The sequence below is a fragment of the Rattus rattus genome, chromosome 11 (genome assembly GCF_011064425.1).
Source record: "Rattus rattus isolate New Zealand chromosome 11, Rrattus_CSIRO_v1, whole genome shotgun sequence".
Taxonomy (NCBI): domain Eukaryota; kingdom Metazoa; phylum Chordata; class Mammalia; order Rodentia; family Muridae; genus Rattus; species Rattus rattus.
The window spans coordinates 43,142,390-43,165,536 of NC_046164.1; the positions used below are offsets into that span (position 1 = coordinate 43,142,390).

General features: G+C 38.2%; 1 long non-coding RNA gene across 1 annotated transcript; it reads left to right on the plus strand.

The window, feature by feature from the left end:
- Positions 1–16,520: 16,520 nt before the first annotated feature.
- LOC116912807 lies at positions 16,521–21,464 on the plus strand. Its single transcript, XR_004389480.1, has 4 exons — positions 16,521–16,628; positions 17,623–17,699; positions 18,566–18,657; positions 20,395–21,464. It is a non-coding gene; the product is annotated as an uncharacterized LOC116912807 (long non-coding RNA).
- Positions 21,465–23,147: the final 1,683 nt, after the last annotated feature.

The window sequence follows — 23,147 nt, forward strand, 5'->3', positions numbered from 1 at the left end:
CCCATTCCCCTCTCCTCTCCTCTTCAGAGAAGGGGATGTGCCCAACCTGCCCTGGCATATCAAGTCTTATCTGAACTAAGCACATCCTCTCCCACTAGGGCCAGAGAGCAGCCCAGCTAGGGGAAAGGCATCTGAAGATAGTCTTTCTGGACCCTCTTCCTGCAATGCTCCTTAAGCCTTAGGTGTGGAATTTGTTTTGTAGCTGTATCTAGTGATTAGATTCTATAACTCCAGATTTTAATTGGTTGTAGTTTTTATTTTTATTTTTTTTATAATAGTCTCTGTTGCATTGAGAATTTTCTTTGAAGAAGACTACACATATCTGGTTATAAGCAGAAATACTGTAATATTCAGGGATTATGCTAGTTTAGAAAAGTAGCATTATGATCTATGATTTCACAAGCCCTGCGTAGTTACCAGGTTTCCAGTATCTGACTTCCCTCTTGTTAAGTGGGTCATAAGTCCAATCAGAGAGCTCTTGGTTACCACCAACATACGCATGCCAACACTGTACCCTTAGGGTTATCATGCCATGCTAGTATAGTAGAACCTGATTTAATATTGATTTTAAGAGTTTTCTTGGGGTTGGGGATTTAGCTCAGTGGTAGAGCGCTTGCCTATAAGCGCAAGGCCTGAGTTGGTCCCCAGCTCGAAAAAAAAAAAAAAAAAAAAGTTTTCTTCATATATAGGAATTTGACTCAAGATTATAGAGCACTCATTATTATGTAAACTAATAGCTTTAAAATACTTGCTAAATCTAAACAAGTAAATAAAAGCACACGAGTCTTCCTATGTCAGAAGCTTTCTGTATGTGAGAGGGGTTCTACTGTGGATGCAAACAGGACAATTGAATCCCTTGGTAAGTCGGGGAGAAACTGTAAGAAAAGAACTAGGTTTATTTCAGGTGGCTTATGCTATTTTTGAAAGTTTTAAAAATACCAATGCTCAGATGTAGCTGCACAGGGCCTGTGGTGCTGCAGCTGCATTGTCATCTTCTGAGAGTCCTAACAGGGTTTTAGAATTAGCTGGATGTTGAAGTTAAGAGGAGAAAGCATTGCTAACAAGCACTAGTAATACTGGTGCTTGAACCGTCATAGAGAAGAAAAGCTTAAGGAACAGTGAGAACACAGGCACACAAATCTAATGGGGCAGAGGGTAGCCAACTGTGAAAAGGAAACTAATTCTGAGTACAGTGTAAACAAAAGCTGAGGGCTCTTTCTTATGAAGAATGCTCAATTTACTCTGGGCCTAGTGGCATCTTCACGTCTGTCCTTGATGATAAGGATGCTATTCCTTCTACTGGGAGACTTCATCTTCTGCTTTTAAGCAATAATGCCAAGGTTAGAGTAGTGTCCTCCCACTTGCTGTTTTTAAACACTTGAATGAAGTGCCTTTCATTTAAAACATTCCACATGCCCGGGTGGTTTACTTTTGACTGCTTTGGATAGAAAGAATCTCTGTCTCACATGAAAGCCTGTTGACATTAAAACTGGCAACTTTGTAATATTTAGAAGTAACATAATATGGAGATGAGCTAAAAACTAATCCCTGGGCAGTGTTCACAGAGTGATTTTTTTTTTTTTAGACTTGACCATTGAAATCCTTCTTTTCTTCTACTGTGGAGTAAAGAGAAACATGCACATATATTAGGGATGGTGGAGGCTTAGGGTATAGCCCCCAGGTGATGGTGTTTACCTAGTATACAGGAAGCTCTGCATTGGGTGACTCTCAGCATTGAATAAACCAGGTGTGGGAGGGTAGACCTGTTATCTGAGCTCTCTGGAGGCGCTCAGGTCATAAAAGGAACAACCAGTGAAAATATTTCTCAAAGGCCACCGTCTGTTTTTCCTTGTGGTCTTCTGCATTATAGATAGCACACCCACAGTTTCACAGTGCTTTAATATGACCCTTCAAAAACAGCTGCAGATTACAGAACAGGCGTTTCTTTTTGGTCAAATAATATCTATAAATGATATTGCATGCAATTTTTGGTGCCTGATAACAATAGTTTTTTGTCTCCTCCCTTTGTCCTCTCTCCTAACTTATCAGACACAATTGATATTCTAGTTCAACATTTTTCTTCTTGCCTTAACTTGTTTCTGAATTCGCACCTGTTCCTTTTCTTTGGAGAGCAGGTCTAGTGTGGTGGGGAGGGCAGTTCCCTTATTTTCTGTCTCTGCTTTGAACTGGTGCTGTTCTTTTGGAGGCCAGAGCAGTAATTATGAAGGACCTCTTTCTGTATTTCCTGAGGAATTCTAGGAGTGTCCCTTGATCCTATGCAGGATAGCCCTGAGAGGAAAAGAACATATGTCTTAGATCCACTAAAAGAAATATGTTCATTTTTCTCGCCTGCTTTTTAATGGGTTTTGTGCATAGTTCATGTAACTCTTCAGTACTTAGTACAGCTTGCAGGCACTCTCTTTTGGATAAAATATCCTCTGAACATTTAAAGAAGAGGGAAATGAGGATCTGGGAGTCATGGGAAGGGAACAATGTCTAGCCGTGCAGTGGTAGAGATCTGTTTGCCCCAGAGCAGATAAAATCTGTAACTTCATTTCCACCCCATTTTGAATTTCTTAAAAACCTTGAGTCTGGCATGGTGGTTCATGTCTATATTTCCAGCCCTCTGGAGCAGAGGTAGGAAGATTGCAGGTTCCAAGCCAGTCTGGGATATGTAGTGATATTCTGCCCTAGATAAGGAAAATAACCTGGAACTTTTTCCAAGTTTGGAAGAATATTTTATATGCTTTCATAGCAAAATGAACAGAAAGTAAAAAGGACAGTTACTGAATAGGCAGTTACTGAATTGAATAAAGAATTTTATAAGCCCATTTGTTTTTGAAGCAAAGCTAGAGTTTGTTGAGAAAATGTTTTAATAAAGATTTACATATGATTGGGGGAAGTGGGAGTCTGGTGGGAAAGGGGTATAGGTGGACACACACATAAACACAGCCCTGCCACATACACCTAAAGGTGTATGCAAGCATTTCAAGAGAAACAATCCATCCAGCTCATCAAGGACATGGGTGCTAGGGTAACTTTCTTTATGAGGTTTGACCTGATATTGTGCCTGTGTGAGAGTGAGTATGTGTATGCGTGCATTGTTGTTGTTGTTGTTGATTCATTAGTGCTGAAAGCTGAGCATAGTAGGGACTATTGTGTGCTAGGCAGATATGCAGAGAACTGTCATTTTTTCTTTTGAGACACATACCATTTGCCCAACCTAGCTTTGAGTTTATAGCCCAGGCATCCTTGAACGTAGCCTCCCAAGGAGCTGATATAACAAGCCTGGGCCACACTAGCAGGTGTGTTTGATAAGCAAACTCGTAATGTGGGGGGCGGTAAGTATTTGTAAGCTAAGGGGGAGAGGGGGAATTGTGGAGTTCCAGGAATGGGTCCAGGACTTCCCAGAATAGGGTTACTGCAATACAGCTCTGTAATTGTGTTAGCTTTCAGCCCCATTTGGTGTGTGTTCCACCCCTGCCCCACTCCATGCCTATCTCAATCTATGGTACTTTGTTTTCCTACTCAGAGACTCTCATATTAGGGAAAAAGAAAAGGGAAAGAGATCCACTTCCCTAAGTACTCCACTGACCCGGGGGCTGTTGACCCTGCTGTGCATAGAAAAGAATTCTGTCTGATCTGGAGGTAACAGAGGTGTTGCCAGTGACCATGAGGTTCGGGTGGGCTATAGATTTTGCAGTAGTATCTTTCTAGCCTGGAGCAGTTGAAGTCTGGAAAATACACATTTTAGGAGGTTAAAGTTCACATTTACTATAAAGCAGAAGAATGCTAAGTCAGGAGTCCTAAAGTTAGCTTTTCTTCTTCTTGCCTGCTTTCTTTACAGCAACACATTCTTTCAGAATTATTTTCCTTTGTTTCCTATGTAGAGGCAAGAGGGCAACTTGTAGGGACTGGTTCTCTCCTTCCACCAGGTGGGTTCTGCAGATCAAACTCTGGTCCTAAGGCTTGGCAATAAGTCCGTTACTTGATGACCTATATCTAGTTTCCTTTCTTGTTAGCCCTAAGTAGAATACATTAAGACAAAATGTGACAATTACTTCAAGATCTGAAAATTTCTGAGTTGCACAAGTAACTAAAATTTAAATAATAAATTTCATGTTAGAGGGTTTCTTAGGGTTTCCATTGCAGTGAAGCGACACCATGACCAAGGCAACTCTTATAAAGGACAATGTTTAATTGGGCCTGGCTTACAGGTTTAGAGATTCAGTCCATTATCATCAAGGCAGGAGCATGGTAGCTTCTAGGCAGGAATAGTACTAGAGGAGCTGAGAGTTCTGCATCTTGATCTGAAAAACTATCTCTTCTGCATTGGGCCGAGCTTTAAAGCCCACCTCCACAGTGACATACTTCCTCAAACAAGGCCACACCTTCTAACAGTACCACTCCCTATGGGGCAAGCATATTCAAACCACCACAGAGGGTAATAATGTATATCCATAATCTTAGGACTTTACAAAAACTTAAAAGGTCAATCATTTATACTGTCTTGTAAACAAAGCATTGACAAGCATATATTAAATCATAGCTTATGCTAGTGGACTTAAAATATTTTCATGATAATGTGGTAGACTTGGTTGCAACAGTCTTGTAATAATGATTTATTCTTAGGCCTAGACCATTTCTGAGATGCTCACAGGTAGAGAATCATTAAGAGTGCATTAAGAATTTTACATTACTGCTCTATGCTGTAGGTAACCCACTCTTTGGTTTTGAATATAGATTTGCCTATGTTAGATGGATATTATGAAACCTCAGTGCATTTTTAAACATCCGCCTAAGGAATGTAGTAGTTTCCCTTCTGGCTTCACGTCTATAATGATCATTTGTTACCATTGTAATAATTAAAGTTTAAAAAAACATTGTTTGAAATGAAGATCTGTTACAGGGTACACGATTGATTATTTCTAGGATTTGACTGCCTTGCCCAAATAGTATTTGAATGCAGTTTGTAAAGTGAACTCTTTGACATTAGTCTGCGTATCAGTGCTTTTATTGGCAGTTCTAGTGATTAAGTATTTTGTGGAAAAAAGATGGCTCAGTAGGTAAGAGGATTTGCTGTGCAAGCATGAGGACCTGAGTTCAAATCCCACATATCCATATATATAAGCTAAGCAGGGATTCATAGGCTTATAACCCCAGCTTAAATAGGTAGAACCCATGAGCTTGTTAGTCAGTTGGTTAGCCATCCTAGCTGAAATGGGAACCTGCAGTGTAGTGTGAGATCATGTCAGTCAATGAAGCAGATAGCATTAATGCCCTTTGTCCTCTACCTGTGAAGTCTGGATATGAACAGCTACACAACAATGTACATGCAGCACATACACACAGGCAAGAATGTGCATGAAACTACACACACACACACACACACACACACACACCACACCACACCATAATGTGAAAATAACTTCTATAGGTGTATTGAATATTCACTAGATGAAGTTATTCTTTTTCTCTTTTATATTCAAGACTTTCAGTGTAGATCAAATTATTCAGAAGCTATAAAATAACACCATACCAAAACTCTATAAAGAGGAAGACAATTTTATTATCGTGGTAACAAAACATTATACAGACAAACAAACAAACAAACAAACAAAAAACCAAAAAAACCTAACATCTTCTCATAGTAAATCCAGACATTAGTTGGTTAAGAAATTACCGTGAGTTTGCTTGGCTCTTCCTGCCATGTCTGAAGTTAACCTGTACTTTGAAGTCTGTTCATTCGTCTCTGTATGATTTTGGCCTTTGCCACAGGTGCAGTAGGTTGGCCATAGATGACAACTTCTGTTTGGGGAAAGGGTCTTCCTGTGTGACATTGTCTGGCCTGGGACTCCTAATTCTCCTGCTATAGCTTCCTGAAGTCTAGACATTTCTGGCTCCTACCCCTCCTGAATCTTCTAGCATGTTGGGGTGTGTGTGTGTGTGTGTGTGTGTGTGTGTGTGTGTGTGTGTGTGTGTGTGTGTTTTTACTCAAGTATAGTTTATTCCACTAGTACATTATTGAAATGCTGTCACTATTACAAATGAAGAGAGTTCCTATTAACTTTCCAAAACAAACACACATCTTAGATTTACTGAAAGGACAAATAATTCTTTTTTCCTACTAAATACCGTGACACTTGACTCATTCTCCCCACGCAACCCCCCACCCTGAGCCCTGACATAACTAAACACAGAGATGGATGGAATCTTGAAGTATCTTTTTAAATTGACTTTTTGTTCATTCCGGGAAATAGTTGAGAGTGAAAATGGCCAGTCAGCAGAGGCCCTGGCCAGTGGACAAGAGAAAAGGTTATTACTGAGAACTGGCATAGCAGTCCAATAGGTGACTCTACACATGAAAAGTTCCTATCCTTATTGTGTATTTTTTTTAATACTATGTAGGGAAGAGGTGAACATGTTAGGACTTGGCTTACTCCCAAGTTTTGCCAAACTGTAATATAGTTGTCTTTTAATTTATCATATGAGAAGATAGCTAGAGGAACCAAGTAGAGCCAGGCTTAAGTCTAGGAGCTCTGAGAAGAATGAGTCACCCCTTGGAAAGTAGAAAGCCAATAAACACAATAAAAGGGCAAAGGAGGATTCTTTACTTTTGCAAGTCAGAAGACCACAGGGGATAACTCCCACAGAGCCATCCCTCTGAATAAGGAAACAAAAGGCTTTTGCTGTAGTGATCTCTTAGGTCTTAGCTTCTAGATGGAAAATGGTTAGTGGAGAGACAGCAAGAATAAAGCCAAAGTTCCTTAGCAAAGTAAGCAAGCACTCCAGAGGGGTGCTGAGGCTTTCTCAGAGAAGGGCTATGAGCCAGGAAGCTTCTATGTTGGGGATTTAACATATTTCCATGAATATTTTTGACGTGGGTGGTGTATAGGTGTAATAATTTGATTTTCATCTGAAATCATGGTAGACTTGATTTCCCTTGTATGGTGGTCCACCCTATAATCGCATATAAAAGCTCAATAAGGTGATGAGGATGGTGTTGTTGTTGTTGCAGTGAAGTCAGGTGCTGAGGGTGCAGATGCCACATTAGCACATATGCACAGGAGAGGGCTGTGATTGGGATGTAAAGTGATGAATTAAAATAAATTCTGGAAATAGAAAGAGGAGATATGAAGACTGAAAGGGCCAGAGAAAGAGGAAACCTTCTGTGAGATTGCATGTCACAGATATCTCAAAAAAAAAAAAAAAAATACACCCACAAAGTCTCAAGACCACAGCTGCCTGGTGCCTTAGTGTCTGATTGATTGGGAGCAACCTGCTGTCAGCCTCAAGGACAATTAACCACAAAGGGCTGTTCCTGCCCACCAGGAGAGGAAACAGCTGCTACTTCAGAGGCTGCAGCTTTCCTAATTACCTCATATGTCACTCCTTTTTGAGACTGCTGATGGTCCAAGGTTGACCTTGTGAAAGGTTGTTAAGACATTCTTGTGATACAAGGTGTTTTTGGATTGTGTTATGTTATATTTTTTTATATTTAGTCCCTTTTTTTTCTAAATATATTTTAAGTTTTTTAATGTTAGCCTACAAAGCAACGTGTTTCCTCACGATATCTTCAGATATTTCATACTTTGTTCTCATCTCTTCATCTCCCTCCTGCCCCAAAGTGTTCTCCCTCATCACTTCTCCACCTCCAGTGTGTGTCTACATCTCTTTAATTCTTTTTAAAAAGACAGGTTATAAATTGACATTCCTTTTCAAAACTGTATATTTCAAAAGTTTACCTACACAATGAACATAAAAGACATATAGTGAATAAAAAAAGAGAAAAAAAAAGACAGGTTATTTACTTTTTTCCATCTATATTAACTTGAGTATTTCTTATTTACATTCGATTTTTTTTCCCCTTCCCGATTTCCAGGCCAACATCTCCCTAACTCCTCCAGCTCCCCTTCTCTATGGGTGTTCCCCTCCCCATCCTACCTTCCTTTCTGCCCTCCCCCAAGCAATCACATTCACTGGGGGTTCAGTCTTGGCAGGACCAAGGGCTTCCCCTTCCATTGGTGCTCTTACTAGGCTATTCATTGCTACCTATGAGGTTGGAGCCCAGGGTCAGTCCATGTATAGTCTTTGGGTAGTGGCTTAGTCCCTGGAAGCTCTGGTTGGTTGGCATTGTTGTTCATATGGGGTCTCAAGTCCCTTCAAGCTCTTCCATTCCTTTCTCTGATTCCTTCAATGGGGGTCCTGTTCTCAGGTCAGTGGTTTGCTGTTGGCATTCGCCTATGTATTTGCTGTATTCTGGCTGTGTCTCTCAGGAGAGATCTACATCCGGCTCCTGTCCGCCTGCACTTCTTTGCTTCATCAATCTTACCTAAGTGGGTGGCTGTATATGTATAGGCCACATGTGGGGCAGGCTCTGAATGGGTGTTCCTTCAGCCTCTGATCTAAACTTTGCCTCCCTATTCTCTCCAAAGGGTATTCTTGTTCCCCTTTTAAAGAAGGAGTGAAGCATTCCCATTTTGGTCATCCTTCTTGAGATTCATGTGTTCTGTGCCTCTAGGGTAATTCGAACATTTGGGCTAATAGGCACTTATCAATGAGTGCATACCATGTGTGTTTTTCTGTGATTGGGTTACCTCACTCAGGATGATATTTTCCAGTTCCATCCATTTGCCTATGAATTTCATAAAGTCATTGTTTTGATAAGCTGAGTAATATTCCATTGTGTAGATGTACCACATTTTCTGTATCCATTCTTCTGTTGAAGGGCATCTGGGTTCTTTCCAGCTTCTGGCTATTATAAATAAGGCTGCTATGAACATAGTGGAGCACGTGTCTTTTTGATATGTTGGGGCATCTTTTGGGTATATGCCCAAGAGAGGTATAGCTGGGTCCTCAGGTAGTTCAATGTCCAATTTTCTGAGGAACCTCCAGACTGATTTCCAGAATGGTTGTACCAGTCTGCAATCCCACCAACAATGGAGGAGTGTTCCTCTTGGTCCACATCCTCACAAGCATTTGCTGTCACCTGAGTTTTGATCTTAGCCATTCTCACTGGTATAAGGTGAAATCTCAGGGTTGTTTTGATTTGCATTTCCCTTATGAATAAAGATGTTGAACATTTCTTTAGGTGTTTCTCAGCCATTCGGCATTCCTCAGCTGTGAATTCTTTGTTTAGCTTTGAACACCATTTTTAAATAGGGTTATTTGTCTCCCTGGGGTCTAACTTCTTGAGTTCTTTGTATATTTTGGGTATAAGCCCTCTATCAGTTGTAGGATTGGTAAAGATCTTTTCCCAATTGGTTGGTTGCTGTTTTGTCCTAACAACAGTGTCCTTTGCCTTACAGAAGCTTTGCAGTTTTATGAGATCCCATTTGTCGATTCTTGATCTTAGAGCATAGGCCATTGGTGTTTTGTTCAGAAAATTTTCTCCAGTGCCCATCTGTTCGAGATGCTTCCCCACTTTTTCTTCTATTATTGTGAGTGTATCTGGTTTGATGTGGAGTCCCTTGATCCACTTGGACTTAAGCTTTGTACAGGGTGATAAGCATGGATCGATCTGCAGTGTTCTACATGCTGACCTCCAGTTGAACCAGCACCATTTGCTAAAAATGCTATCTTTTTTCCATTGGATGGTTTTGGCTCCTTTGTCAAAAATCAGGTGACCGTAGGTGTATGGGTTCATTTATGGGTCTTCAATTCTTTTGCACTGGTCTATCAGGTGACCGTAGGTGTATGGGTTCATTTATGGGCCTTCAATTCTTTTGCACTGGTCTATCTGCCTGTCTCTGTACCAATACCATACAATTTTCATCACTATTGCTCCGTAATACTGCTTGAGTTCAGGGACAGTGATTCTCCTGGAAGTCCTTTTATTGTTGAGAATAGTTTTAGCTATCCTGGGTTTTTTGTTATTCCAGATGAATTTACAAATTGTTCTGTATAACTCTCTGAAGAATTGGGTTAGAATTCTGATGGGGATTGCATTGAATCTGTAGATCGCTTTTGGTAAAATGGTCATTTTTACTATATCAATCCTGCCAATCCATGAGCATCGGAGATCTTTCCATCTTCTGGGTCTTCTTCAATTTCTTTCTTCAGAGGTTTTAAGTTCTTATCATACAGATCTTTCACTTGCTTGGTTAAAGTCGCACCGAGGTATTTTATATTATTTGGGACTATCATGAAGGGTGTCATTTCCCTAATTTCTTTCTTGGCTTGTTTCTCTTTTGTGTAGAGGAAGGCTACTGATTTATTTGAGTTAATTTTATACCCAGTCACTTTGCTGAAGGTGTTTATCATGTTTAGTTGTTCTCTGGTGGAACTTTTGGGATCACTTAAATATACTATCATATCATCTGCAAATAGTGATATTTTGACTTCTTCTTTTCCAGTCTGTATCCCTTTGATCTTTTTTTGTTGTCTGATTGCTCTAGCTAGAACTTGAAGAACTACATTGAATCAGTAGGGAGAGAATGGGCAGCCTTGCCTAGTCCCGGATTTTAGTGGGATTGCTTCAAGTTTCTCTCCATTTAGTTTAATGTTAGCAACTGGTTTACTGTATATTGCTTTTACTGTGTTTCAGTATGGGCCTTGAATTCCTATTCTTTCCAGGACTTTTATCATGAAGGGGTGTTGAATTTTGTCAAATGCTTTCTGACCATCTAATGAAATCATCATGTGGTTTTGTTCTTTCAGTTTGTTTATATAGTGGATTACGTTGATGATTTTCTGTATATTAAACCATCCCTGCATGCCTGGGATGAAGCCTTCTTGATCGTGGTGGATGATTGTTTTAATGTGCTCTTGGATTCGGTTTGCCAGAATTTTATTGAGTATTTTTGCGCCGATATTCATAAGGGAAATTGGTCTGAAGTTCTCTTTCTTTGTTGGGTCTTTGTGTGGTTTAGGTATAAGAGTAATTGTGGCTTCATAGAAAGAATTCGTAGTGCTCCATCTGTTTCAATTTTGTTCCGAATAGTTTGATAGTATTGGTATGAGGGTCTTCTATGAAGGTCTGATAGAATTCTGCACTGAACCCATCTGGACCCCAGGGCTCTTTTTGGTTGGGAGAGCTTTAATGACTGCTTCTATTTCCTTAGGAGTTATGGGGTTGTTTAACTGGTTTATCTGTTCCTGATTGAACTTCGGTACCTGGTATCTGTCTAGGAAATTGTCCATTTCCTGCAGATTTTCAAGTTTTGTTGAGTATAGGCTTTTATAGTAAGATCTGATGATTTTTTGAATTTCCTCTGAATCTGTAGTTATGTCTCTCTTTTCATTTCTGATTTTGTTAATTTGGACACACTCTCTGTGTCCTCTCGTTAGTCTGGCTAAGGGTTAATCTACCCTGTTGATTTTCTCAAAAAACCAACTTTTGGTTCTGTAGAATCTTTCTATGGTTATTTTTGTTTCTAGTTGGTTGATTTCAGCTCTGAATTTGATTATTTCCTGCCTTCTACTCCTCCTGGGTGTATTTGCTTCTTTTTGTTCTAGAGCTTTTAAGTGTGCTGTCTTGTTGCTGATATATACTCTATCCTGTTTCTTTCTGCAGGCACTCAGAGCTATGAGTTTCCCTCTTAGCACAGCTTTCATTGTGTCCCATACGTTTGGGTATGTTGTACCTTCATTTTCATTAAATTCTAAGAAGTCTTTAATTTCTTTCTTTATTTCTTCCTTTACCAGGTTATCATTGAGTAGAGCATTGTTCAACTTCCATGTATATGTGGGCCCTCTTCCCTTATTGTTATTGAAGACCACCTTTAGCCCGTGTTGGTCTGATATGCTGCATGGGATTATTTCTATCTTTCTCTATCTATTGAGGCCCGTTTTATGACCAATTATATGGTCAATTTTGGAGAAAGTACCATGAGGTGGTGAGAAGAAGGTATATCCTTTTTTTTAAGGATAGAATGTTCTATAAATATCTGTTAAGTCCATTTGCTTCATGACTTCTCTTAGTCTGTCTATGTTTCTCTTTACACTTTTTTTTTTTTTTTTTTTTTCTTTCGGGGCTGGGGACCGAACCCAGGACCTTGTGCTTCCTAGGCAAGCACTCTACCACTGAGCCAAATCCCCAACCCCTATGTTTCTCTTTAATTTCTGTTTCCATGATCTGTCCGTTGATGAGAGTGTGGTGTTGAAATCTCCTACTATCATTGTGTGAGGTGCAATTTGTGCTTTGAGCTTTAGGAATGTTTCTTTTATGTATGTAGGTGCTCTTGTATTTGGAGCATAGATATTTAGGATTGAGATTTCATCTTAGTGGATTTTTCCTTTGATAAATATGAAGTGTCCTTCCTTATTTTTTTTAAGACTTTTAGTTGAAAATTGATTTTATTTGATATTAGAATGGCTACTCCAGCTTGCTTCTTCCGACCGTTTGATTGCAAAGTTGTTTTCCAGCCTTTCACTCTGAGGTAGTTTCTGTCTTTGTCTCTGAGGTGTGTTTCCTGTAGGCAGCAGAATACAGGGTCCTCATTGCATATCCAATTTGTTAATCTATATCTTTTTATTGGGGAGTTGAGACCATTGATGTTGAGAGATATTAAGGAATAGTGATTATTACTTCCTGTTATATTCATATTTGGATGAGATTATGTTTGTGTGCTTTTCTTCTCTTTGTTTTGTTGCCAAGACGATTAGTTTCTTGCTTTTTCTAGGGTGTAGCTTGCCTCCTTATGTTGGGCTTTACCATTTATTATCCTTTGTAGTGCTGGATTTGTAGAAAGATATTGTGTAAATTTGGTTTTGTCATGGAATATTTTGGTTTCTCCATCTATGTTAATTGAGAGTTTTGCTGGATAATGTAATCTGGGTTGGCAGTTGTGTTCTCTTAGAGTCTGTATGGCATCTGTACAGGATGTTCTGGCTTTCATAAGTCTGCTGTGATTCTGATAGTCTGACTTATATGTTACTTGACCTTTTTCCCTTACTGCTTTTAATATTCTTTCTTTATTTTGTGCATTTGGTGTTTTGAGTATTATGTGATGGGAGGAGTTTCTTTTCTGGTCCAATCTATTTGGAGTTCTTTAGGCTTCTTGTATGTTCATGGGCATGTCTTTCTTTAGGTTAGGGAAGTTTTCTTCTATGATTTTGTTGAAGATATTTACAGGTTCTTTGAGCTGTACGTCTTTACTCTCTTCTATACCTATTATTCTTAGGTTTGATCTTATCATTGTGTGTGGATTATCTGTATGTTTTGGACCAGTAGCTTTTTCCACTTTCCATTATCTTTGACAGTTGTGTCAACGATTTCTATGGAATCTTCTGCTCCGGAGATTCTCTCTTCTATCTCATGTATTCTGTTGGTGATGCTTGTATCTATGGCTCCTTTTTGCTTCCTTTTGTTTTCTATATCCAGAGTTGTTTACCTTTGTGCTTTCTTTATTGCTTCTAATCCATTTTTAATTCCTTCAACTGTTTGATTGTGTTTTCCTTGAATTCTTTCAGGGATTTTTGTGATTCCTCTCTATAGGCTTCTACTTGTTTATTTATGTTTTCCTCTGTTTCTCTAAGGGAGTTCTTTATGTCTTTCTTGAAGTCCTCCATCGTCATGATTAAATGTGATTTTAAGTCTAGATCTTGCTTTTCTGGTGTGTTTGGATATTTAGTGTTTGCTTTGGTGCGAGAATTGGGCTCCGATGATGCCATGTAGTTTGGTTTCTGTTGCTTGGGTTCCTGTGCTTGCCTCTCGCCATCACGTTGTCTCTGGTGTTACCTTGTTCTGCTATTTCTGACAGTGGTTACACTGTCCTATAGGCCTGTGTGTCAAGAGTGCTGTAGACCTGTTTTCTTGTTTTCTTTCAGCCAGTTATGGGAACAGAGTGTTCTGCTTTTGGGTGTGTAGTCTTTCCTGTCTACTGGTCTTCAGCTGTTCCTGTGGGCCTGTGTTCTGAGTCTACCAGGCAGGTCACTTGGAGCAGAAAAGTTGGTCTTAACCTGTGGTCCTGAGGCTGAAGTTGCTTGTGGGGGGCTGGTTTTGATCTCTTGGTGAGGGCGGCAACCAGGAGGGCCTGTCCTGCCTTTTCCCAGGGCCCCTGTGCACTGCTCCTTTACATTATCATGTTTATCATTGTTTTCCTTGTTCAGATCACCTTTGAACAGCTGTGGTCTTGAGACTTTGTGGGTGGTTTTTTTTTTTTTTTTTTCCTTTGAGGTATCTGTGACACACAATCTCCCAGAAGGCTTCCTCTTCTTCTGGCCCTTTCTGTCTTCATGTCTCCTCTTTCTATTTGCAGAATTTATTTTAATTCATCACTTTACATCCCATCACAGCCCTCTCCCTCCTTTCTTCCCAGTTCAGCCCTTACAAGTGTCTCCCTACCCATGACCCCTCCCATTCTCAGAAAAGAGGAAGTTCCCTTGGTGCCACCTTGCCCTTGACCCTTGGACATCTAATCCCTGCAGGACTAAGCAACTCTTCTCCACTGAGGCCTAACTAGGCAGACCAGGTAGGTAAGGGGATCCAGTGGCAGGCAACATAGTCACAAAGAGCCCTTGCTCCAACTGTTAGAGGATACAAATGGAGATCAAGCTGCACATATGCTACAAATGTCGGGATACCATGGTCCCGTCCCTTTATTCTTTCTAGTTTATGGCTCAGTCTCTTTGAGACCCATGGATCCAGGTCAATTGACTCTGTAGCTCTGGCTGTGGTGTACTTGATCCCTCAGGTTCACTCATTTCTATCTCCTACTCTTCGACAAGAGTCTCTGAGCTTGGTGAGGAGCATCTCTGGGACTAGCTGAGATGTGGGATTGGGCAGGATATAGGGAGTTTATATCTCCTCTTTCACAGTGATCCCTTGTAGTAAAAATATCTTGAATATTGTATGGATGCATCATCTGTCAGTTAAAAAGTTGGAAAATGAGAGGTGGGACATCTGTGAGGCATAAATAATTCTGGGATAGAGCCATGCATGGATAGATCTGCCTGAGAAGGTTTGAGAAACAATGAGTATTATGGTATGATAACTCCCAGGGTTCAGCAGGGGCACACATTCCTTGGCAGTAACCATTAGTTCTTTAATTGGACTTAAGACCCACTCAACAAGAGAGGAATCATGTCTCATACTACAATCTTAGGCAACTACCCAGGCAAGTGAGGTCATAGATCTTGGAGGAGAATCTACAATCTTCACATTCCTAAGCCAGCATAATCCATAACTACATTCTAAACATGTGTCCTTATGTAAATAGAAATATGTAGTTCCCCTAACCAAGTAAACCATTCTCTGCGACAGACAGACAGAGACCATTACAAACAGTCACAACTCATCAAAATGCAGAGTGTGCAATCCAGTCCCAACTGATATATCTATAAAGCTTCTCTGGCACATAAGCCTCAGGGATTTGTAGAAGGTAGGCCTGGTTCTTCTCCTAGTCCCATGCCCCCCGAAATAAGACTCAGACTCAAAATATGTTTACAAATGCCTTGGCCATGTAGCTAGGCTATTCTCTGACTAGATCATAACTTAAGTTAACCCATTTATTTCAACTTACATTCTGCCATGTGGCTGTTTACCAGTGGTCAGAGTCGTTGCCTAAACATTAATTTCTTAGGTGTAAGTTTTACTTGCTTATATTAGTTTTTAACTGTGTGTGGGAATTTACTACTAAAATATTTAGGCATAGTTTTGTGAGTAGGTGATTCATTATGCAGTTAAACTTTTTCTGTAGAGATATAACTACTATGTTTTATTTAATCTTTTCAGAGGTAATCATTTGAATAAGTGTATAATGTCCAGTTTACCAATGCTTTGAGCATAAGCCTTTTCTTATAATATATCTCTTAATGTTCTCACACTCTGTAGTGATGTCCTCTCTTTTTACTTCTGATATCTTTCATTTTTATCTTCTATTGATTATATTTAATTTCACTTAAAATATTGTTTTATTGATCCTATATAAGCCACATTTTTGTAACAGCAAGTTTTAGATTTTGTCAATAATTTATTTCACTGATTTCTTCCCTTTTGTTGTTTCTTGAGCTCTAACTACTTGGGCAAATATTCACCTAAGAGAAATGAAGTGTGACTTGATCCTTTCTTTTAGACACACCAAACTCACATGTACTGCTACATGAGTTATAAATACTTTATAACTTTTTTTTATAGTGTCTGCCTCTGTCAGCTGTTTTCATGTTATATTCTCATTGTCCATATGCCATATCTGCCACCCAAATTGTAAGACATTTGAAGAAGTATTTTCATATTGTGTTCTAGAAACATATTTTTTGATAAAATGTGATGAAGTTAATGTCAAAATAACTATGCAAATACAGCTATTCAATTAGGTTTTTTTTTTCCCTGACATGATAACAGTTTTCAAATCAACTGCATATGAACACCGGACAAATACTTTTTTATAAATTCTGAGTGTTGCAGGGATGGGATTTAAATGACTGGTAATGTCTGATGAAATCTCTCCCTCTTGAATGCTAAATCCAAAAGTGAGTTGGTGGAATGTCCTTTGTTTATAATTTAAGATAATCTAAATTTGGGTATTGATGTTTCTATTTAAATTCTAAGTTGTAGATGGATGTAGGGCTCCATGATATATCCTGTATTCAAGATAGTATAATGACCCAACTTATCTTTTTCCTTTAAGCTATTTCCGACAGAAAAAGTATTACTACCTCAGCTGGAAAATCTTTGACACTGAAAGGTGAGTCTCTGCTTTAAAAATTAGTTTATCCTCATATGATCACCTTAAAGTATGACTGGAGTCTTGTTATAGAGGCAGCCTGCCTTTGGAGTAGGGGATACTGCGGTTACTGTCCTCACTTCCATGCAAAAGAAGTGGGCATTGGGATTCCTGGAAATCGCACATACTTAAAGCAAAGATGTTTTGGATACACACTTCCATTTGTCAGTAGTCAAAAATATTCAGCTAAATTAATTGTTTTATGGTAGTCTGACATATAGACTATTATGTATGAAAAAACATTTTGCCTTGGAGAAAAATTTGACACTCTTGTTTTAGTAAATTTATCATTGCTTGGACCTTTTGGCCTGGTGTTTGAAAATGTAATCACACAAGCTCCAGAATATTTTTCTTGACTGGTTACTCTACTTTTGGAAAAAGCTTCCCTAGAAGAAATACAAATACTGAGGATTCTTTCCTCTAGATAAATACAGTTCACCTATACAGGATGTTTCCTTGAATTTGCTTGTCTATAGGTCTATTTGAAGGTATGTTAGTAGCCGGGAGTGGTTCTATCTCAAGGTCTAATTCTTAGGTGATACCTAACTGTTACACTAATGAACTCTTCAGAGTTCTTTACTAAGTGTTAGACATGAGCTCCTCTCTTTTAAAATATTCTTGGTTTTCTACACTCTCCTAATTTTACCCTGGCCAACTTTTGCTGTCCAGAGATAGCATTCTTGGTTTTATTTCATGTGGGTCTTGGAGACTAGCAAGGCCATATGTAACTGGTTCTGACTTCAGAGTTGGTAATCTTAAGGTCAAGTGAGTACTATGTATTAGGAAAACCATGGGCAGAGTTGAGAATCGAGCATATATCATTTTGAGTTCTTGTAGAATAATCTTTAAGCAGTGATATTGATATAAAATAACTAAACAATGCTTTTATTGTTATTTTTCTCACTATTCCACATTATTCATCTTTTCCATTCTCATTCTGTAATTTCTCCGAAAGATGCAAATGAGGATAATTCAACTTCCATCTTTCCTTATGGAGAGACATTTCTCTTCCAGAGACTAGAAAGTTCCAAGGTTAGTCTCATTCATTTTCTTTCATTTTTCCATGAGCAGTTATTTGTTCTGTGGCTTATCCATGCATTTCCCTTTTCCTGTAAGCTCCTACAGTGGTGCTTTCCAATGGCATGTTTAGATGGTAAGACTTTAGCTTGGTGAAATTATGGTATTCCATATCTTTAGCTAGGGTTCATGTAGACACATTTTTACTTTGACCTAAAATAATATAGAGTAGTGCATTGGAGAACTTACCACAGCGTCACTCACTACTTTAAAATAGATAAAAAATGCTAAAGCATAAACCTCCATAGGATTTAATTGGCCTTATATTCAGAGGTAGACTTCCTAAGTGTGGAAGCTTGTATTAGCAGATTTTGTTCAGTTTAATAACTCAAGCTTCGTTTCTAGTAATTCCCCTCATTTACTATTTTATTTCTTAGAGTTGATAAAAGAGACATGAGAAAATAATACCTAGTAGAAACAGCGAAGGATACAATGCATTGGTAAAGCACATGCCTGTTCTGTGCAGGGTCGGGGTCTGAGACATAGCTGCTCTCTATAAGTTAATACAGAAACATCTAAAATCCACAGCCAAACAGATCACAGAGGGAGTTAAGTATGTGGCCTTTATTGTTAGTTAGCATTGTTTATTCTTAGTTACTATAATTAATTATTTTAAACTAACTACTGAGGACATTAGAAATTGTTTGATGTTTTGCCTTGGATTGTTTTGAAGTGAAAAATTATCTAACCAGTTATACTTTTTTAATAAAAATTAACTCAAATATTGTAGATGTATTGTGTACATACACAAACGTACTGTGACACTATAAATAATTGCCTAAGCCAACAGACCCAACAATGAATGTATTTATTTTGAACAGAAGCGATCTATAAAGAATGAATTTTGGGCCCATGAGGACACAGTTAAAGAGGAAGCAGCCACTTCAAGAAACTCTATCCTAACCAAGTCAAGGTATGTTGTATGTGACTGCTTGAGAATAAAAGGCATAAACATATAAACGTTTTTGCTCAGTGTGTAGTACAGTTCTACAACAATCATTTACCTGAGCAAGTTCAAGGCTTTCCTTTCCTTCCTGAATGTTTTCTGGACAGTGTTCTTTGTAGTCCCTGAACTGTCATATGTAAGTGGAATAGCTACTTTTAGTCTAGAAGTTGAGTGGCTTTCTGTAGCAGCTTATATTTGTCTCGTATTGACTATATCCATCCATCCTAATGTGGTAAGCATGCAGTGGCTGTGTTCACTTATCCCCTCCTAGAAAATCTGTTTGATATTTATCAAATTTATTTTCTCCAGCTCTGGTTATGCTTTATATAATGCATCTTAAAAACAGAATAAGCTTAAAAAGATTGATACAAATTGAAATGGAATCTTTGTCTCCTAGTATTTTTAACTGCCACAAATTTGCCTAAAATATACCTTAAAAGGATATTCAACTCTAAATCTTCTATAATCTAAGTACTACCAAATACATGTCATACTTCGCACATATGAAGAAATTATGTTAGCACGTAATACTTCATTTGCCATTAGGTTTTTGGCCATGAGGTGGCAGTACAAAGAAAAGAGAGACAGTCTAAAAGCAACTGAGTGTAGAATTATGAAAATGTAATGTGTCCTTTGTGTTAGAAATTCACTATTGAAGAATATATGTTTGCTCATTTCTGTTGGTAACACATAAAAGAAATACTTATGGTTTATAATTCTCTCAGTTTTAATAGGACTTGCTGTGCTGGCTTATTACTCATATTCATTTTAATTTTTACCTTAATCTTCCAAATCTAATACTCTTAATGATTAACTTGAGTTAAAAATAAAAAAAAAAATGCATCCCCAGGGATACAAATATTTTATGAAAAGAAATGGGAAATGGCTAGGTTACATGGTTCTTCAATTTATAGATTTTTAGAGCAGTATATCCAAAAAGATGCATCTGATGTGTATTTCATCTCATTGACAAGCAAAATCCTCTTTGCAATGAGATTCATTTCATATAAATGAGCATTTGTCATTTTTGTAATCTGTAGGAATATTCTAGCCTTTATGAGTGCATTCTAGTAAATATTAGATTCAACTCAGCTTTTAGATTCTGACACTTGCTAATCTTTGCTTCTTTGTTGGCTAGCCATGGGGTGCGACTCTTTTCTTCATCAGCATTTTAACATAGTACTGAGCTGTCAGCCTCATTCTTTGCTGTATTACATTAGAGTGGAGCATGGAGTCCCTCAAGTAGATTAGACAAATAGGTAAGGAGGAAACAGTGTCTTCAAGAGAAGTGTATGGGCTTCCCCTGGAGACTAGAGATTACTAGGGCATTTAATTATGCTCTTTTTGATGTTTAAATTTTGATGAAGAAATGGTTTTTAATCCCTTGTCACTTGGATTAAGTAATACAAAAGACTTTTTCCAATGTTCACATATGTCATAGGATAATAGAGTATTTATATTGAAATTCTTTTTCCTGAAAAATGTGTGCCTCGTGTGTGTGTGTGTGTGTGTGTGTGTGTGTGTGTGTGTGTGTAATTCCCGATGAAGTTTTTAAAATGGCCAGATCGGGTAATTGAACCTTTACCAAAAGAACTTTTGGCCTTAATTTTCTGTGGTTAGTTGGTTTATAAGTTTTAATGATTCAACTAACAGCTTAAATTACCCATGTCATTTTTAATTTGATTACCATCCTTTCCTATTTAGCATATATGATAGCAGGAAGGAAAAAGTGAGTGAAGACAAAGTAGAAGACATTTGGATACCCCGTGAAGATAAAAATAATCTTCCACAGGATTCTGCTTCTGAGTCAGAATACTCAACAGTTGAGGAGTGCTTCCAGAGTTTAAGAAGAAAAAATTCCAAAGCATCTAAGTCTAGGACTCAAAAAGCCTTCTACTTGGACCCTTTTAATAGGCACAGTTATCCTCTAAGCTCCACAAGTGAAAATACTGATCCATCAACCATCGCAAATGCCATCTCTCCCTATGCCTGCTTCTATGGCTCTTCTGCAGCTAAAGTGAAATCCGGATGGCTGGACAAACTCTCTCCTCAAGGGTATGGATGGATACATTTTATTTACTAAGTAGCCATTTTGATAAAGTCAAACTTATTCATTACTAAAATAGCCAGGTTTCTGTACCCCCAGCAATCCCCAGGATGCATGTTTTTAGAGGGGTTCTCAGTATGTTTGCAAGTGGAAGTGCAGCACTTCAGTAAGGTTTGGAATAACAACTTCAGGTTTGGAATTATATTAGTTCAGGTTGAAATTAAATTAAAACTTCAAGTTATGAGTTCCCCTCCATATTATTACTGATGGTTTCTAACTTGATAATAAAATGTACTTGCCTGGATTCCACTTCCTGTCAAAACAAACAGCACAGACTGAGTCATTCCTTAGCTTTCAGTGTTTGCATTTTGCTCTTATCATGACAGTGTTCTGTTTGAGAATACAGTGCTTATTGTAGCTACAGAAATGAGCATCACTGTTTAAGATTTAGGTCTTATTGATCTAGTATCCAAATTTTTAATGTGCATAAATGATAAGTCAAGGATTTTTATATTATTTAAAGCATTTTAAAGACATTTTATATTTGAACATGATATTATAGATTGACTTTTTCATAATTTGATTATGCTGGTTTAGTTTTTATATGTTGCTCAGAAAATCAGAACCCTTAAATATAATGTCAAAACAGATTTATCACTTCAGAGGTAAATAAATGAAATTCTTTCCTTTTTGCATTATATAGTATGGAGAAATCTTTTGTGGATAGATGCCATTTTTAATTAGAATTTTTTCTATTTTTTTAGATGTTATTTATTTAATTGTAATTCTGTTATTTTATCTTTCTTTTTATTTTTTGCATTATTTTCTTACTTTACATTCCAGATGTTCCTTCCCTCTCCTTTGCCTCTGAGAGGGTGACTCCCCCTCTTCCCACCATGCATTCCCCTTCCCTGGTGCCTCAAGTCTCTACAGGATTAGGCACATCCTATCCTACTGAGGCCAGACAAGCCTGTTGTATGCTAAATATGTGCTGGGGGCCTGAGAACTGCCCCTGTATGCTTTTTAGTTGGTGGCTTAGTCTCTAGGAGCTCCCAGGGGTCAGGGTTAGTTGAGACTGTCTGTCTTCCTGTTGTCATCTCCTTTGGCTCCGTCCAACCATTAGACTGAAGTTGGGGACCTCTGTTTAACTCTGTAATTTAAAAGTATTTATTTGTACTGTCCTTCAAGAATCACTACATTATTTGGGGGTAAAATTTCTTATGTTTAAGTACCTAATGTGAGTCTTCAGGATGTGCTGTTATTCTCATGTTCCCCTGTGACTGTTAAGCAAAATATTGGCTGAATCAAAAGTAAGGTTAGCAGCAAAGATTCATTAGAAGCAGATCCATGCATAGTAAGTGTATGGATCATATTTCTTGAAAAGTAAAGCCAAATATAATTTGAGTATTGGTCCTAAAAGTACTAGCTATAGGGACCATGTGTCCTTTGAGAAACAGAGTTTGAATAGAATGAATATTTAAATATCCAAAGCAGGGGCCCATACTCATGTATAAACTCATATAATAAAGCATTAGAAGAAACCTAAGCTGGAGTATTTTCCAGTGATTGCAGAACACTGCTGAGGAGTCAGAGGTTTCTTGGTGTAGAGCACTCTGTAACTAAGGTTTCCTGGGTAAGACTTCAATGGTCTGATGCACTTGACTGACTTTAAATGTTTATGCTCTGGGCACATTGAGAAAGTTTGACCATTCTGGCCACTTCTGGGATAATTAGAACATTTTCCATTTTTTTCTTTTCTCAAAACATTTATCTTTCCTCCCCTTATTCCTTGAAAACCTACCTATGGGTGAGAAACTATGATTTTTTAGATTTATATTTTTCCATTTTGGGAAAAATGATTCAGTTTTTCTTTTAGCTTAAATGTTTCCTCTTGGGTAATAAATGAATGGAGATAAGAAAGTAAAAACAATTTTTTATGTCAAACTTAAAAAAAAAAACCCTCTTGTACATGATAATATTTCGTTGGTTCAAAAGAGATACTTATAACTGGCCAAAACCGATGTGCTAGACTCAAAGTAGAATCTGAAACTTGCCCTTTCATGGCTGGACTGTTGCTCTTTGAAGCTGTTTATGGTGCTCTTTAGTCTAATAAGGTAACCCTCTCATTTCTTACACTGAGCTCCCTGAGCTTTGTCTTAGGACCAATTACTTCTGGTTCATGCTATGTCAACTGAGATGTACCAGCAACCAGCAATCTTTCTAGAAAGGGCCAAATGGGAAGTAGTTTTTGGCCCTAAGCCATATGCTTTCTATTGTAACCTTTCAACTCCATTGTGCCAACATGAATACAGATATCATTAAGCTGTAGTAACAACAGTATGGGAGGCTCTATTCCAGTAAGTTTTACTTGCAAATTCACATGGCCGGGTAGATTTCCTCCATGGCCTCT